Source organism: Capsicum annuum, chromosome 12 (genome assembly GCF_002878395.1).
Source record: "Capsicum annuum cultivar UCD-10X-F1 chromosome 12, UCD10Xv1.1, whole genome shotgun sequence".
Lineage (NCBI taxonomy): Eukaryota > Viridiplantae > Streptophyta > Magnoliopsida > Solanales > Solanaceae > Capsicum > Capsicum annuum.
Window position 1 is genome coordinate 18,132,749 of NC_061122.1, and position 19,711 is coordinate 18,152,459.

Below are 19,711 nucleotides of genomic sequence, written 5' to 3' on the forward strand. Positions count from 1 at the left end.
TCACTTGATGGACGCCCACTCTTTGAAGGGCCTCTTGGTCATTTTAGTTTCTATTATGTAATGTACTATATAAGGAACATTGTAGGATTTCTTTAGTCAGTTTTTGTTGAATATTGAAGTTGTAAACACTTAGAAAGACAAGTCCTCTCTCCTTTAGGAGGCTTGGCCGAAACTAGGGAAAGACCTAGTGTGGAATCACTAGTGATTGTATTTTGCTTGGAAACATAGATGCTAGAGAGGTGGAATCCGATCTTGTGTCGGGTAAGAGATAGGTGAATCATTGTGTGTGATGTTAAGGGTTCAAGAGTGGAATAGGCTCTTGGGTTCTTAAGATTATACCTTTGTGTAATCTATCTATGTATCCCTTTTCTTTTATTGTAATTCTTGTAGTGTTTGTTCTAGTTCTTGTAATCCGTAACTTGTTGTCCTTGTTATAACATTGTTGTTGTTCATCTTGTCTTCATATTGTTGTTGATAATCATAATTTGGATGGCTATTTTGGTGTTAAAGCACACCCTTTATATCTCGTTATTGTTGTTGTTATTGTTGAATCCGAGTGTGGTCTCCAATCGGTCCAAGAATCCCTTTGATTAGTGGACTGTTTTTGGGTGTGTTTCATGTGTTCCTTATTTTTCTTGTATCACTAATTAATCTAAAAAAGAAAGGAGTTCTCTTACTCATGTTTATCATAGTTCGTAGCTTGTCTTCTGCTCCCTTTAATAAGTGTTAACTGGGAACTTTTTAAGATAACTAAAACAACCGTACCATATAAAAAGCAAAAAGTGCAAGAGGTGCTTTCTCCAAGATAATATTGTCGCACATATTTAAAATTTCAGATTCAGGGTAATAGTACTTTAATGATGAAATACGTGCAGTTTATGTGGAGTTGAAATTCAAAGGGGAGGGGGGGGGGGTCTAGTTAGTTGATTCCCCTGCAGCTTATTATAAGCGATAAACTTGAGATAAATTAAAGGCAGGAAATAAAGTATAAGGGAAAACGGAGAATTTCATACTGATTCAGATCATCAATGTGGTGTCTATTTCAGTCCCTTTGGGTGCAACGGTTTCCTTTAGATCTTGACGTGAAATTTGAGTTACAACGTAAATGGACAAGTCCTAGACGTGAACTTAACATTGTCCAGTTCTTGTAACAAAACCTTAACTAGTATAACAAGGACTGACTCTATCTTTTTCTTTCTGTAAGTATTGTAAATTGAGAGAATTACAAAACTTATGAAGATTTAAAAAATGAGACAAAATTGTAGTTCTAGTGAAATTGCGTGGTGATTCTTCTGTTCCAGTGAAGTTACAAAGCTTGCGTGGGATAATCTCAGTTAGCTGCGTGGCAAACATGAAAATGACACTTGTAATTCTAACTCAAAAGTGAAATTACCCAAGTATGAGATTGTAGTATTCGAAAATCGGCATGCATCTTGGTCTACACAGTGCTGTTACATGATAATTTTTGTTATGGTATTTAATGATATGGTGATTAGTTATTTTTAAAATATATTATATTAATCTTTTAATTATTACGTTATTGGGCATGATTTTTTTAATTTAGATTTTTTAAAATTGTCCCAATCATCTTATTCTTTGAACGACGATATGGCTCAGTAAATTTTTTATATTTTTCTCAAACATTATCTTAGAGTTGCATTATCATTACAATGTCCAATTCATTTTGTAAAACAATAACAAACATATATATGTAAAATATATAAAATTCTCATGATCACACGAGGCTGATATGGTTCTAAACTGCTCATGTCAATAAGAAACTAATAGGGAATTGGCCAAACTTTTGAATATGGTTTACAATATCAATTACTAAAGTAATAACATGAAAATTTCTTTAACATGAAAATTTCTTTTACATGAAGAAGAATGTTGGGCAGTTAAGAATTTTCACATTTAAAAGTTGAAGGTGGCGAAAATAAAGATATTAAGATGAATATGTAGACTTACCAAGAATAGGATTAGAAATGAGATTATTCATGAGTAGGTGGGAGTGGCTCTGGTAGAGGATAAGATGCGGAAAGTGAAATTGTGATGGTTAGGACATGTGATAAGGAGGGCAACCGATGCTCCAGTACGGAGGTGTGAGAGGCCGGTTATGAATGCTTTTAGGCGGGGTAGAGGTGTTAGGATATACTATAAACCATGCGGTTTTGATGTAGTATTATTTATTGCACGATTATTTATTCATTTATTCAGTTTAATAAATCGTTACATTAAATAGATCATTGTCATATATGTGTCCTCAACTTATATAGTAGATGATTTAGTATATAGAGTTTTAGCTTATACACAGAAGATTAAATCATTGGTTCTTATAAGTTAAAGTTATAGTTCACAATTGTATATGGGAATTTGGATAAACCATCAGAATGATTGTAGCACGAGACTAAAGGTAATTTATCTTGATTACGAGAACGGTGTAGTTCTAACTTCTCGTGATAGTACATTTTGTATGTATTGAACGGGATCGAGTAGAGATAGTTGTTTTGGACTGACTGATAAAAAATATATCCTCTAAACTGTTAAATTTACTTATATTCTCAATCCTAATATACCTATTGTGATCTATATATAATATTTATCATTTTGATTTATTAAAAAGTGAGATTCTGAGATGAGTCAATATTCCTGGTAGGTTGGATGATAATAATATATATTGGTGAAATAATAAGTTAGTTGATGGAATTCATGTCACGGTATAGAGATTGATGACACACCTTTTATGAGAAGCTTATAAGTTTTCATGTGTAAACCTGATTGGTGGATTTATGAATCTGACATGTGAATAAGTTAAGCATTGCTCTAAAGAAAATTAATCATTATATTAAATTCTTCAGTAATTTAATTTATTGATTAGTATCTGTAACCTTAACATGGGAAATTACATAAGTGTTTAATGTGGAATTACGAAATAAAAATAAAGGAGTGCAATTATAAATTTTTAATGAAATAATTTATATTTTACAATGGTAAGAGTAATTAAAATTGATATTTTGAATTGTTTCCATAAAAGGAAGCTTCATTAATTAATTTTGTGGTCCATACAGTGTCCATATTACACTAGAACTCTAAATTCTATTTTCTATGGGAAAATGAGAAGTCACCGCCTGTTCTTGTTCAAGTAGAAACAGACGTGTGTTTTTCTTTCCTCCTTGAATTGGGAGAGTATCTCTATTAATAGGGATTTTCCTAGCCTAGAAATTGAACAACAAGAACAAGAAATTTTTTTGGGTATTCTATTCAGTACTTGCCCACCCAAGTATTGAGAGAGTTTGGTTGTGTATTTGGGATCACTAGAATACCGCAATTCGAAGACGGATTTGCTTCAAGATAATTTTTCATGCTTCAAGAGGTATTTCTGATTATTTTTAAGTAGTCAATGTGTGAACTATGTGTTTATGTTGATTGTCTATACTACATGCAAGTGATCCTGCTTATTTGCTTCCGCTGCATGTGCCTAATTTTTCAACAAGAGGTAGACCGAAGAAATATTGAAGGGAGATGATTAGGCATGATATGAAATAGTTACAGCTTATGGAGGACATAACCCTTGATAGGAAGGCGTAGAGGACACGGGTTAGAGAAGAGGGTTAGTAGGTAGGAGTACGTCCGTAATAGTAGGGAAGAGTGCTTTGTTTGTATCTGTTTCTGTTGTTTCATGTAGTCTCTTGTTCATGGTATTTTAGTGATGTCTATGATTTCAAATAGTTTGATTATAGCATTACCTTGTGGGTGTCTTATTTTTTATTATCTAGCGGTATGATATCTCTTTTTTTATTTGCTTTTATTTATTTTCTTATACTGTTATCTATCCTGAATCGTGGGTCTATATCGAAAAAAACCTCTCTACTTCATCTAAGGTAGTGGTATGAACTGGGTACACTTTACCCTTCCCAAACTCCACTTTGCATGAATACACTGAATATATTATTATTGTTTCTTCTGTTGGCATTTTACAAAATGTGGAAAATACATAACTTAGGCCATTAAATTCAACGTAAATCTTATAAATTTTGAACATTTTACAATCATAAATTCTTTGGCAATTTACATAAGTGTTTGTATCGTTATATTAGTAGTACTATTATCAAAGAAAGTTACACTTGAGGTCCAATGATAGGTTTGGATATTTCGTGGTGGTTTCTATCTCAATTGTATTCTTTTTGGTGAAAAGGATGGTTATCATTTATAAGTTAAGTAGTAGCATCGGTAATAACATTAGACAAAGTTGGAGGTTCGGGGTCGGCCCTTGAAATGCTTTGGGCTAATACATCAATAGATAAAAGACTATTACAAATTGCAACTTTCCTAGGGAAAGCATTTTCTAGTTTGTCTGTTGCTAAAGCTTCAGCTGCACACATAGGAGGAAACGTCAAAACTTGCAATTGACCAAAAATTACATCTCTATCCCCCGACTTTGCTAGAGCGTCTGCAACTCTATTCTGCTCCCTGCATGTATGCTTCAAGATTGGGGGCCCTAGTCTATAGATTAAGGACTTGTACTCAAGAAGTATATTGCAATAGACAAGGTGGTTAGTGGTTAGCATGTTTAAAACAGTGGAGGAGTCGCAGTTGATTTCAAGGGGAGTTAAGTTTTGTGAGTTGTTATTCTAAGGCCCTCCAAGATAGACAGAAACTCAACCTATTGAGCATTAATGTTGTACATGGACTTGATGTATCCAAGGCCCCAATCTCCCTTGTAATCTCTAAAGACGCTTGCTAACTTGCCAGGGTCCAGTTGATGTGTGACACTAGCATCAGTGTTGAGTTTAAACATGTCCTGGATGGGAGATTCCCATTTGAGGTAAATAGTGGTGGTTGGCTTATCCAAACCCAAGTTTTCCTCTACAAGCATGGCATAATCATTGGCAAAAATAATAGTTTTTTTTGCAGTGATAGCTTTACCATTGTTGTTAAACAGGTAAGCATTTCTGTTAAGCCAAATATTCCACATGCAAAAAAGGAGAATGGTGTGCCAATTGTACCACTCATTAAAAGTTTTATCCTTAATAGATTCTCAAGTGTTGACCCAGTTGTTAGAGTTGAGAGTGGTTAAGTCAAGAGTGGATATGTTTTTACTATGGAGAGCAATGCTATTCCAGAAAGTGATAGATTTGGGGCATTTGAAGAAAATATGGGAAATGTGTTCTTGATGATTAGAGCAGCGCTTACAGGTAGGGGACACATCCAAGCCTACGTTGTTCAGGAAGCTTCCAGTGGGTAGCCTTTTGTGGAGGATTATCCATAGAAATTTTTTGATCTTGTTAAGCATACTCGGCTTCCAGATCTAAAGAAAGTCTTTTGTAGAAGTTTCCTAGTTGGTGCACCAAGTTTGAATAATTTTGTAGGCTCTGCTCATGGTAAACTTCTTATCTTGGGAATAGTCCCAAATGAGTTTATCTTAAAGGTTAGCATGAGGAGTAATGTAAGAGGTAGTGATAGTGTCAACGAGATAAGCAGGTAAGATGAAGGTGATGGAATTGAGGGACCAGTTCCCTTGGTTATAGATGTCAATGACAGTTAAAAGATCTTTCCCCTTGTTAAGAGGTCCTTCTATGAGGTTCATATTAGAGGGGAAGTTTGGAATCCATTTATCCCCAAAGAATTTAACTCTATTACTTTTGTGGACAATCCATCTATGGCCAAGAGAGCATACCTCCCAACCCTCCTTGATACATTTCCAGGTTTTATAAATGATTTTTTTTCTTTGGTTCTATAGGGTAAGATCTACAATACTTGTAGTAGAGAGTTTTTGCCCAGAGGTCTTGGGTATTATTGTAAAGTTTTCATGAGAGGCTATCATAAGCACCTTTTTTCCCGAGGTCACTTCTTTGAATGATGAGACCTCCCTTATTCTTATGAGTGGTGATTCTATTCCAACTAAGGAGGTGGATTTTCTTTTTCTCATCAGTGTTTCCACAAATAAAGTTCCTTTTTATTTGGTTAATGGTACTGTGGATTTTATGAGGAAGTTTAATATACTACATGACATGAGAGAGGACACTACAAAGGGTAGACTTCACCAGGACAGTTCTACTAGCCATGTTAAGTATTTTAGTTTTCCAGCCAGAAAGCTTAGTTTGCATGTTGTCTAAGATGAATTGGAAATCAGCATTAAAGGTTTTGGTATGGAATATTAAGAAGCCAAGATACTTACCAAAGGTCTTGCTAGCACTAATATTCAGAGCATTATAGCATGTTGAGGAAGTCTCAGGGGTGCAGTTGGAGGAGAAGGCCACTTTAGATTTAGCTCTATGGAGTTTTTGTCTAGATTTGAGACAAAAGTTGGAGATAGTGGTGTTAATGACTTCACAGTCTTCAGTTCTGGCTCTAGAGAATAGGGCCTGATCATCTGCAAAGAAGAGGTGGGATATGGAGGGGCCTTGGTTGGAGATGCTGATAGGTTTCCAGATATTTAAGTAGGTTTTTGCATCTATGTCTCTAGAGAGTCTTTGCTTACATAGAATGAAAAGGTAAGGGGAGATAGGATCTCCTTATCTGATTCTTCTTGAAGGTTGGAACCTTGATGTTTTCGACCCATTCACAAAGATAGAAATATAGGTTGTGGCTACATAAGACATAATCAAATTGACCAGATTTGAGGAAAAGTTGAAGAAGATAAGGGAATCTCTGATGAAGAACCGTTCAAGCCTGTCAAAAAGCTTTTTTAAGGTCAATTTTCAGAATCATGCTCCTCTTTTTCCCTTTTATTTTACTGAAGTGGGTTATGAACTCTTGGAAAATAATTATATTCTTAGAGGCTCTCCTATTGGATAGGAAACTGGCTTAAGTAGGGCCAATTAGTTTAGGTAGAAAGCGCTTGATTCTGTGGACAATGATTTTTATGATCAGCTTGTAAAGAGTATTATACAGGCCAATAGGTCTAAAATTCTTAATATGGCAAGTATTAGCACATTTAGGGATGAGGTAGATGAGGGTTTCATTCATAGTGGGGTCCATGACATCATTCTAAAAAGTGTCCCTACAAAATAGGGTCACCTTGCAACACTCAATGTGCCAGTATTTTTGTAAGAAAATGGGATGTATGTCATCAAGTCCTAAAGCCTTAATTGGCTTGAAGGATTTTAAGGCACTGATAATTTTAGAGTCTCTCAGGGGCTTCAAGGAGGCTAGCTTCAGAATTGCTGAGGTAGAGGTTATGGTTGTGAGTTCGGGACTGGATATGATGGTTTTTAGTGGAGAAAAAGTGGTCAGGCTAGAGTAAAAATCAATAATATGGTTGGTGATGTCAGCCTGGTCACAGATCCAAGTCTCATAGGCATCCTTCAGGGAGAGGATTCTGTTTCTTCTCATTCTGTTGAGGGTTGAAACATGAAAGAATTTTGCATTCGAGCCACCATCCAAAAGCCAGTTTATCCTAGATTTAATTCTCAGAGATGGTTATATTCCAGGACCAACTCAAACTCAAGATTTTGTAAGAAATAGATGTAGAGGTAGTGGGGAGAATTTGAATCCCCTCAATCTTGGCCAACATTCTTTTTATGTTATGGAAGAGGTTTCCAAAGGATTTTATGTTCCCAGTAGAGGAACTCTGCCAAAGATTAAGGATGACATTCATAATATTATTGGGAGGGTCGAAAGAAGAATGGACCACTCTTTCAAAGGTGGCGTGTTTACACCACATGGGTTCCATTCTACAGGGTATGCAAGGCCTGGCAGGGGTTTGATTTAGGATGCTGATAAATAAGGGGCAATGGTTAGAGTGGGTACATGGCAAGTGGTTGATGTTGGCTTCAGGGTATCTTGACCCAAGTTTATTAGCAAGGCACCTGTCCAGTCTCTCTTGGATGAGACTGCTCCTATTTTAATACTGTTTATTACTCCAAGTGTATTTACTCTATTTATAGCCTAAGTCAACTAGGCCACACTGGTTGATATAGCCCCAAAAGAGGTTGGCTCTTTTATTATTTATTTTATTCCTACTAAATTTTTATCTGGATTAGAGGACTTCATTAAAGTTACCTCCGAGCAACCATTCTCCATGGTGGCTCTGGGACATGGCTATAAGGTTGTCCTAGAGTTTACTTCTAAGGTGAAAGTCAGTGCTAGCATAAATGACAGATAAATTTCAAGAAAGAAAAGTGTGGATTACCTTAACCATGGTATGGATGGCCTGAGGGGTGATGGATACGTCTTACAGCCTGAGGTTATTTTCCTTCAATATGATAATAATGCCTCCAGATCTTTCCACAGCAAGGAATTGGATTTGGTCATCAAAGCCTAACTCAGTAGTAATTCCTCTTTGCTCAACCATTCTAGTTTCCAATAAAACTATAGAAGGTTTATAAAGGTTAACCAGGGTGGTGCACTATCTTTTGAAGGTATCACTATTTTCCCCTCTCACATTTCAGATGATGAACTTAAGCATTGGGTTCATTTGGAGTAGTGGGGATGGGATCATAATTTTCCCTTTCCCTGGGTTCTGAAAGGGTTTGGTCATTTGAGCTATAGAAAGAGTTACAGTAGATGGTAGTTGGTCCATCTTGTTCCTCAAGTTTAGAGAGAACTTCATTAGTTCCTTGGGACGAAGCACAATAATAGCTTCTCTTAATGGATCTTTGAATTCTTTCTAGAAGGTCTAGTGGGAACATCTCTGGATTTTGATCCCCAAGCTTTTCCAAGATTGTTTGTAGCTCCTGGTTGCACTGTTTGAAGGTTTCTAGATTTGAGATTTTTTCCTCTCTTAGGTCTTTTAACTAACCTTCTGGGAATAGAGGTTGGATCTGGTGGAGAAGAGGCCCCATGAGATTCCATGGAATGAAAAAGAGTCCCACTAGAGTTGCATTAGAAGTTTAGGAAGGGAAAAGGGGCAGGCTTTGGAAGATTTGATTTAGAAAAAGGTTGTGTTCTTGTGTGGATAGGTGTACTGGGTCTTTCAGAAATTGGGCTTGGGGGAGAGAATGCATCTACACTTGGTTCCCTAGTTGGTGGACTGAGTGGTCTATTGCTTCTTTCACCACATTGGTCAGGTAGTGTGGATCCTAAAGGAATAAAACCACTAGTTAATCCCCAGTGTTGGCATTTAGGGTCAGTGTTAGGTCCCTAAGGAGTAGTTCTAGCCACAATTCTGGTACATGATCTAGTGGTGGTGGGATCGTCACCAGAAATATTGGGGGTTTTGGGTGAGTGTTTAGGTTTTTCTAGCTCTCCATTTCTATTTAAAGAGTGACCAGCTGTGGGAGAATGGGGTTTGAGATTACCATTTTTGGTAGTAAAATAGTGTCTGGTTGGGGGAGAGTTAATTGACCTCAATAGTCATGTCAACTGCAGAAGTCGGCTCCAAACCTTCTTTCTCAGTGCAAAATGGAGTAGCATTTAAGGGTTCCTATCCATCCCAACTAGCAGGGGAGTTAAATGAAATGACCTCCATGGTCGTGCCATCTGCAGTTCCTTCGTGATTATTATTTTTGTCAGGGATGTTCTGACCAGTATGGAGCCAAGTATTACTACAGTTATGGTGAAGGAAATGTTGTGGGGTCTTAAAGGAGCCTTTTTTGGGATTTAGATCTTTTGGTGGGGATGGTACTCTGGCAATAGGCATTGCTACATTATCCCTACCTAGGTTACTTGGTTGTCCCACCCTAGTAGTTATCAAATCGCAAAAGGTGAAGGGGGGTTAAGGTGAGGTTGGTTAGTTGACTTACTTGGGGACCTTCAGATGATATTACTTGGTTGTGTCTGTGGGCGTGTGACCAAGTCCTTCTTTATGGGTAGCTCACAAGTTTCCACATACTCTTTGGTGGTGCGGTGTTGTGGGCTTTGGTAGATGAAGATTCTGACACTTGCAAAAGGAGTGGGGGTGGGGAGTCTGTACAATTTTTGAGGGTATGCCCCAATCTACCGCATTCTGTGCAGAGTATTCCATCTCTTTTGTATTCTATTTCTTGGATATGGTCACCAATAATGACCTTCATTTTGATTGGTAGGTCAGAGGCATTGTACATAGATGCATATGTATCTTCCTCGAGGCGCAGCTGTAATACCTCGTATTTCCCTAGCCTAGATTAACCCTTAGTACATGGGTTATTCTAGAAAAAATTTTGAAATACTCAGTAATTTTCATATTTGGGCCTGTCATTGCATAGAAAATTCAATTAACTTTCCAACGATATAAAATTCGCCTAAATCTGACAACCGGGTAAGAAGTTATGACGATTTTAAGTTTCAGTCATTAAACATGGTCATTCAGGCCAGTAGCGCATCGCAAAGTGTGTTAGAAAAGCAATTGTCAATTTCCAGTGTTGTTTCACGATATTGGCACGTCGCTCCATAGACCCAGTTCACAATTGTCAATTTCCAGTGTACTAACGCGATTCCACTGTGTCGTGGTACACTTCCAGTTCACAAATAAAGTGGAAACGCGATACCACCGCGTTGTTCTACCATGTAATTTCCCAGTTGTCATTTTACAGTGGCTTGGCGCAATAGTGGCGCGTCACACCAGGGGTCCAGATCGGGAAAATTTTACGAAAAATTAAAGTTGCGCCCAGGATTTAACAGTCTTTTCCCATGGTTTTATTCCGTCCAGATGTGGGATTTAAGCCCTAAAAATGTGTAAAACCCTTCATTGTTCACTTTTTCCCAAAATCAAAAGGTAGTTCCCTCTCAAGAAAGCAAACTCTAGCTCTCAAGAATCAAGGTCAATCCCAAGAATCTCACGAATTAAAGTATGTTTGATGTTCATCTACGGGTCCCTTCCACCCATGGAGTTAAAGAATCCATTTTTTTAAAGGTTCAAGAATTATGATTCATGATTTACATGTATGAAATTGGTTTGTGTTCATGTTTTGACATTTATTGAGTTTCAATCCATGATTAACGGTAGATTCCATGAAGTGGTATAGTATGTATGTTGAATTGAGTAATCCCCATGTTATAATCTATGAATTTGCAAGTTGATTGTTGTATCCATGTTAGCCCTAAGTGTTTATGATTTGATGAACCAAGTATACTTCCCATGTGTTTGATAAATTGTCTATAAGAATGAAATAATGCCATTATAACATGCTAACATGTATTCCCCATTCACGTACAAGTTAATGCATTACAAGTGTTTGATGAAATGTCTCTATGAATGAATTTTGACCAAGTGAACATTGTTAAGTTATTCAAGATTATGCTTTTCTTTACTTTTCATGCAATCGAGTCCTGGGGGTATTTAATACCCGACAATGTAGCTGTTGCTTAGAGCCAGTGTCAGTTATAGAATAGTATCAGTTATGTCAGGATCAGTAGTACTCCCAGTCCCTTATAGAATTCAGTAGAATTTATTCAGTTACAAAACTTAGGTAAACTCAGTAATCTCAGTATCAGTCCAGTCCAGTTCAGTATACTCAGTTCAGTGTCTTTCAGTTGGGAGTAGGATTCGGCACCGAGTGAGCCCAAGGATGGAGGCTCACCTTTCAACAGAGGGTGTGATCCTTAGAAGTAATCCTTGCATTCCAGAACTACGTAACCAGCATAGGTTGAGATATTAAACCTGTCAGTTGAGGGTTGATGAGGTTCTCTACCTGCTAGTAGAGGGCACCACCATTCTCGTTTAGGGAACCTGCCAGAAAAGGGTTACTCTTCAACTTGTCTTTACCCGTGGCAGGGTACTGACACCCTTCTAATTAGGGTTACGGATTGGACCCCTATTAGTTCAAATTAGGGCATGTTGGTTAGATGATTACCTCCCACAATTTTAATTTCAATTTCAGTCTCAGTCTTCAGAATAGAACTCAATTCAGTTCTACAGAATCAGGACTGTCAGATACAGTCATTCAGTTATCAGAAATTTATATTTTTAGTAATCTCAGATTATCAGCATATTCAGTTATCAGTTATCAGATTCATTTCCAGTATACTCAGTTACAGTATGCACAGTATGATTAGTGGTTACAGATCCTCCATGTATGCTAATCCAGCTCTTGCATATTATTTAATCAGTTATTGTTCATGCATATGAACCCCTGAATACAACCTTACCTCATCTAGCATACCAAAAAATTTGACGCATACTTGCCTACGCTATGATGTTTCATATCATAGGTTCGGATGCTCAGGTTCCTAACCGCGCTTAACCAGATTTAGACAGTAGTAGCAGATTTAACAGTGAGTTCTCATCTATCAAGGATAGGCTTTTATTTTAGTACTTTTGCTTACCAGTATTTTAGTAGATGGATTGTCCTATCAACTCCACTTTTAGAAAGATTCAGTTAGAGGCTTTTTAGACTAGAATGTTTCAGATAGTTGTTCAGTATTTTAGTATCTTATTCAGTTTTGATTATAGTATTTTGAACCTTATGGCATTTTAGCCTATTATTCTGCAATTATTTCAGTATTATTGTTCAGTGCTCACATTAGATATCATTCATGGGTTAGGTTATGATTTTTCAGGGTCACAAGCATCGTGTGATGACTATGGGGTAGTCTCGAGTTGTTACAAACTTGGCATCAGAGCCTAAGGTTCAATAAAGTCATAGGAAGTCTGAAAAGCTGCATCGCATAGAGTTTTCTGCATGGGTGTGTAGCGCGCCAAACTTATGGACAGAAGGCTATGAGATGTTTTAGTAAAAGTTTCCCTTCTTTCAGTATTCATGTCATGCGAGTGAGCATGAGATCAAGTTAATCTCTCAGTCTAATCCGCTTCTTCCTTTCATTTACACAACATGCCTCCCAAAAGGACTAATGAAAGAAGAACCAAAAACCAGTCATCCCCTCAGCCCATTCAAGCAGATCCTCTAGACGACATATCTCTCACACAAAATTTAGAGTTGCATTCACTACTCTAGCAAATTCAGTTGTAGCTCAAAATGAACGGCCAGCTGCTGTTCTGGCCAACCCGATGGCCAATACTACTGCAACCAAAATTTGGGACTTCACTTGGATGAATCCTCATTTCTTTATGGGATCTAAGTTTGAAGAGGATCCACAGGAGTTCCTCAATCAAGTTCAGAAAGTCACAAACATCATGGGAGTGACTTTCAGTGAGAGTGTTAAGTTAGCAGCCTATCAGCTACAAGATATAGCCCATACATGGTTTAAGCAGTGAAAGGTAGACAGGGGTGTAGGTACAGAGCCCATGGAGTGGGAATAGTTTGCTACTGCCTTCCTAGACATATTCTTTCCCTTAGAGCTGAGAGAAGCCAAAGTATTAGAGTTTATCAATCTCAAACAAGGTAGCATGAGCATAAAAGAGTATTCCCTCAAGTTTACTCAGTTAGCCAGGTATGCTCCCCATGTAGTAGCAGACAATAGGTTTAGACTGAGCAAGTTCGTATCTGGAGTGTTAGATAATGTGGTTAAGGAGTGCAGGACAGCGATGTTGATTAAAGAGATGGACATATCTAGGCTTATGGTCCATGCTCAATAGATTGAGAAGCAAAAACTTAAGGAGAAGGAGAGGGAAAATAAGAGAACGAGAACAGGTAGCTTTAATTTCAATCAGCCTAAGCCAGATGGGGGTAACCGTTCCCAGTTTTGTCCAAAGTCTTCAGTTCCAGCTCTGTCCTCAGCCAGTGTACTGATGACCCAGGATAGCGTAAGCAATGGTCGTACTAATCTATTTTGCTGAGAGTGTGGTAAGAATCTTAAGGGTATGTGCAGAGTTGGCAGTGATGCTTGTGTTGGGTGTGGTAAGCCAGGCCACAGAGTCAGAGATTTTCCTCAGTCAGGTTCTTAGGGTCATTATAGTCGTCCTTCAGCTCAGTCAGGTCGCCCGAATCAATAAGGTGCCACTTTCAGTATCACCAGTGGGCAACTCCTAAACAGGTTTTATGCACTTCAGTCTAGAAAAAATCAGGAAAGTTCTCCTGATGTGGTCACTGGTATGTTACAGATCTCCTATTTACATATTTATGCCTCATTTTCAGATCCTAGTATTTATTCAGGATTTAGTTATGGGTGCCCCGTGCATCGTCTCATACTTTTCCTTAGTATCTCAGGCAAGTAAGTATTCTCGAGGGACATTGTGTCCCAAGGGGGAGATGCACTATAATCCCCAAGCTATCACGATCTAAACCTTTCATTTTCTCTTCAGGTAGCAAATCCAGTCGAAGTAATGGGTCCTTATAGTTGACCCTCAAGTCCTAATCTCAGTAGTATGGCCATTCCCCTGTCATGACACGTATCCAAGAAATCAGTTTAGTTTATGTGTCATGATTCATACTAAGTTATGTCTTCATGTTCTCTCTCATGCATATTCAGTTACGTATTCATTAATCTGTTCAGACATATACTCATGCACCAGACATGCATGTTCAATATGTAAACTCAGCTTATCAGTATTTTCAGTCATGTATCTCGTGTATCAGATATGCATGTTCAGTATGTAAGTTCAGTCTATCATACCAGTCACGTAATCATGCTACAGTTGTGCATGTCTTGTTCAGTACGTAAAATTTAGTCTACCAGTATTCTCTTAGCTTAACTAGCTAGATTCGAGGATGAATGTTCCCAAGAGGGAGATATTGTAATACCCCGTATTTCCCTAGCCTACATTAACCCTCTGTACATAGGTTATCCTAGATAAAAACTTTGAAATACTCAGTAATTTTCATATTTGAGCATGCCATTGCGTAGGAAATTTAATTAGCTTTCCAACGATATAGAATTCGCCTAAATTCGACAACCGGGTAAGAAGTTATGGCGATTTTAAGTTTCAGTCATTAAATATCGTCATTAAGGCAAATAGCGCATCGTGAAGTTTGTTAGAATAGCAATTGTCAATTTCCAGTGTTGCGCCATAGACCCAGTTCACAATTATTAATTTTCAGTGTACCAACGTGATTCCACTGCATCGCGGTGCACTTTCAGTTCACAAACAAAGTGACAACACGATACCACCGTGTCGCGCCACCATGTAATTTTCCAGTTGTCATTTATAGTTACTTGGCATGATAGTGGCACATCGAGCCAGGGGTTCAGATCGGAAAAATTTCACGAAAAATTAAAGTTGCGCCCAGGGTTAAAACAGTTTTTTTCCATGATTTTATTCCAACCAAATGGGGAATTTAAGCTCTAAAACGTGTAAACCCCTTCATTTTTCACTTTTCCCAAAATTAAAAGGTAGTTCTCTCTCAAGAAAATAAACCCTAGCTCTCAGGAATCAAGGTCAATCCCAAGAATCTCACGAATTAAGGTATGTTAGATGTTCATCTATGGGTCCCTTCCACCCATGGAGTCAAAGAATCCATTTTTTTAAAGCTTTAAGAATTATGATTCATGATTTACATTTATGTAATTGGATTGTGTTCATGTTTTGACATTTATTGAGTTTCAATCCATGATTAATGGTAGATTTCATGAAGTGGTATAGCATGTATGTTGAATTGAGTAATCCCCATGTTATAATCTATGAATTTGCAAGTTGATTGTTGTATCCATGTTAACCCTAAGTGTTTATGATTTAATGAACCAATTATGCTTCCCATGTGTTTGATAAATTGTCTGTAAGAATGAAATAATGTCATTATAGCATGCTAACATGTATTCCTTATTCATGTACAAGTTAATGCATTACAAGTGTTTGATGAAATGTCTCTATAAGTGAATTATGGCTAAGTGGACATTGTTAGGTTAGTCAAGACTATGGTTTTCTTTACTTTTCATGCTATCGAGTCCTGGGGGTATTTAATACCCGACAATCTAGTTGTTACTTAGAGCCAGTGTCAGTTACAAAATAGTATCAGTCATGCCATGATCAGTAGTACTCTCAGTCCTTTATAGAATTCAGTAGAATTCAGTCAGTTACAAAACTTAGGAAAACTCAGTAATCTCAGTATCAGTCCAGTTCAGTGTCTTTCAGTTGGGAGTAGGATTCAGCACCGAGTGATCCCAAGGATGGGGGCTCACCTGCCAGCAGAAGGTGTGATTCTTAGAAGCAATTCTTGCATTCCAGAACTACGTAGCCAGCATAGGTTAAGATATCAAACCTGTCAGTTGAGGGTTGATGAGGTGTTCTACCTGCCAGTAGAAGGTACCACCATTTTTGTTTAGGGAAGCTGCCAGTAAAGGGTTACTCTTCAGCTTGTCTTTACCCGTGGAATGATACTAACACCCTTCCAGTTGGGGTTACAGATTGGACCCCTATTAGTTTAGATTGGGGCATGTCAGTTAGATAATTACCTCCCATAGTTTTAGTTTCAGTCTCAGTCTTCAGAATAGAACTCAGTTCAATTCTACAGAATCAAGACTGTCAAATATAGTCACTCAATTATCAAAAATTCAGATTTTAGTGATATCAAATTATCAGTATATTCAGTTATCAATTATTATATTCAGTTCCAGTATACTCAGTTACAGTATGCACAGTATGTTCAGTAGTTACAGATCCTCCATGTATGTTAATCCAGCTCTTGCATATCATTTAGTTAGATATTGTTCATACATATGATCCCTTGCATTCAGCCTTACCTCATCTAGCATACCAGTATATTCCCACGTACTGACGCATACTTTTCTATGCTATGATGTTTCATATCATAGGTTCAGATGCTCAGGTTCCTGACCACGCTTAGCCAGATTTAGATAGCAGTAGCAGATTTAGCAGTGAGTCATCATCTATCGAGGATATGCTTTCATTTCAGTACTTCAGCTTAGCAGTACTTTAGTAGATGGAGTTAGTTGGGGGATTGTCCCATCAACTTCACTTTCAGACAAATTCAGTTAGAGGCTTTTCAGACTAGAATATTTCAGATAGTTATTCAGTAATTCAGTATTTTATTCAGTTTTGACTACAGTTGTTTGAACCTTATGGAATTTCAGCCTATTATTCCGTAATTATTTCAGTATTATTATTCAGTGCTCACAGCAAATATCATTTATGGGTTAGCTTGTGGTCCTTCGGGGTTGCAAGCACCGTATGACGACTAAGGGGGAGTCTCGGGTCGTTACAGCAACCGACGTGCATGCATCAATTTTGAGAAGGGCCCCTAATTTTTTTCCATTTTTTTAGAATATGTTGGGCGTAGAACTGGTAGGTAGTTGATGGAGCCTGACCCAAATGGTTGTGTGTCTAATTGTGGATTCTTGGGGCATAAAATTTGACTTCCATTTTGTAACTTAGAGGAACCCACCCACTACGAATCAGGGGCCCTCTTCCAGTGCTCGATCCATATTTTCTTTCTTATAGAATTTTACAATGTAAAAAACTTTCCCAAAATCGATGAGGGTCAGTGTTTCAGAGGGATTCCATAGCTCTGTAATTTTTCATTTCAGAAATTGATAGGAAAATTTTCTTCCCATTAATTTCACTATCACTGAGAACCTCAACGGCTGGGACATTCTAGCCTTATCTTACTTCAATAGGGTTATAGGGTTGTCGGTTCGCCCGATCTCATCTTGTGTGGTTGCCCATCTTTTTATTTGGTAAGATCCATTGAGACTTGCATGTTTGTCTGTGAAGACATTCTTGAAAAACTATTTTGGAACTTCAACCTCTTCTATGGCGGCATTGTTGGAGGGCAGTGGATCTGGTGCTCTTGCAGAGTTGTGCCCTATGTACTGGTGGTCCAGTGCCCCACAGTATTCCTCCATTATTGGCCAATTGCTCATTGTTGATCACGTTTCTTTTAAAATAATTACTCCTTATCCTATATCAATTGTATTGAACATATAGTAGATAATTTTAAGGCCCATAGATGGGCTAATGTTTACGAAAAAGTCTAATATAAAATATGATATTGCATTTTGATCAATATTCTATTGGTACTAACTAAAATATTAGCATAAATAAAATACTATATGTAAAGTTACCTAACTCACAAATATTTTCAAGTATTATTGGTATCTATTATGAAAACATTCATTTCTTATTGTTCTAAAGCACTAATGTTCTAAAATTTAATTTCCTTTTCAATATCGCATAATGACATAAATTTATTGAGATTTAAAATATTATTTTATTTGTTAGGTTGAATTGAATTATACGTGAAATATACTTTATTTAAGAAAGTCAAAAATCACATCGCATATTTATTGAATTTTCTACAGTGTTTCTAACTCCTTTATTTTCTTTGAAAGATCTATTAAGAACATGGTTCTTGTACTTCTTTCTTCATTATTCTTTGCAGATATATTTTTGCTCATACCATATTATTAATTATTAAAATAATATTAAGTTTTAATTAATACAACAACATATCCCATATAATTTCACAAAATAGTTTTGAGAATGATAGAATGTACATAAACATCACCTCCACTCTCAGAGATAGAAAAACTATTTCTGACAGACAATTAAGTATTAATTGGTATCTTAAAATAACAAAATTAGGAAAATAATTTACTATGGTTAATTAAATGTTGTTTTAATAAATTTTAAAATATAAAGATATTTTTTTCTTGGTTTTACACTCAGTGTTTGATACTCGCATTGAAGCCCCGACTATTTCGAATAGCGCGCTGCAGGGGGTGGCGCTCCCAACAGAATTTTCGTCACTCCCAAGGCTCAAATCTGAGACTTCTAATAAGGGTGGAGCAATCCCAACACTGCACTACTATTCACGTTGATAATCTAAATATATTCTATTATCAATATACATTAATTGAACTCAAGAATACTTTATTCTTTTTATCAAATTTGATCGGCAACTCAAAATTAAATCAAACTTACATTAATTCAACTATTTAAATTATTTTCTAATATTTAAAATAGAAAATACAAACTTGATTCTCTATTTAGATGAAGATCTACAATTTTTAAATTTAGGAAATACTCTTAGGATCTGTTTGATCATAGTATTTTGGAAATGAGGTTTTTTGAAGTTAAAATATAAAAACTGAAAACAAATTTAATTTTCTTTAGAGTTTTATGAAAATTGAATTATTTTATGAAAATAAAAAATTATTTTAAAAAATAAAATAAATTAAAAAGTACTAAAAGTGAATTCAAAAATATTAGAACACCTCTTGAGATGTTTTTCAAAAATCCAAAAATAGTGAAAAAGTATTTTGAAATACTTATTGCCAAACAAATATTCTGAAATAAAGTGAAAATGTATTCCAAAATACTCTGAATAATATTTATGGCCAAGCACTTACTTAGTTTGTTTTAAATTTCAAGTATTCCATCTGATTCATTTATTTGTCTTGATATTTTTATGCTCTATTAAATATTAAAAATAGTAATTCAATAAAAAATTTTATTTCATTTTAACATATACTATTTGTTTTTATCACACTAATTTCATTCAATTTTGCTATATTAAAGGAAAAATACAATTGAAAAATAATTAATTTATTTAATTTCTAAAATAATAAATATTTTATACTCACATTAGTTATGTTATGAATTAAAATAAAGAAATTGCAAAAAGTAATTAGATTAAATCTCGGATTAATTTAAAAGAGGAAAAAAAAAGTGTATGGTATTGAATATTACCATTTGAAAGAAAAATTTCTCTGATAAGGGTAATAATTAATGACCATTTGAAGATAAAAATTGAGTCCATATTTTTACACGTACAGAATGTTTTTGTTGTTCCAATGTGTTGTTTCCACATGTCCATTAGAATTTAATACAACTTGAATGACTTTTCAGAAATTTAATGTAATCTTTGCTTGTTGTACAACTGCTTGAAGCTGGATAGTGTTGTTAAATTATGAAATTATTGAAAGGACATTTTTACCTTTGATCTTAATTCAACTCATCTTTCTATATAATAAAATAAAATATAATAAAAATAGG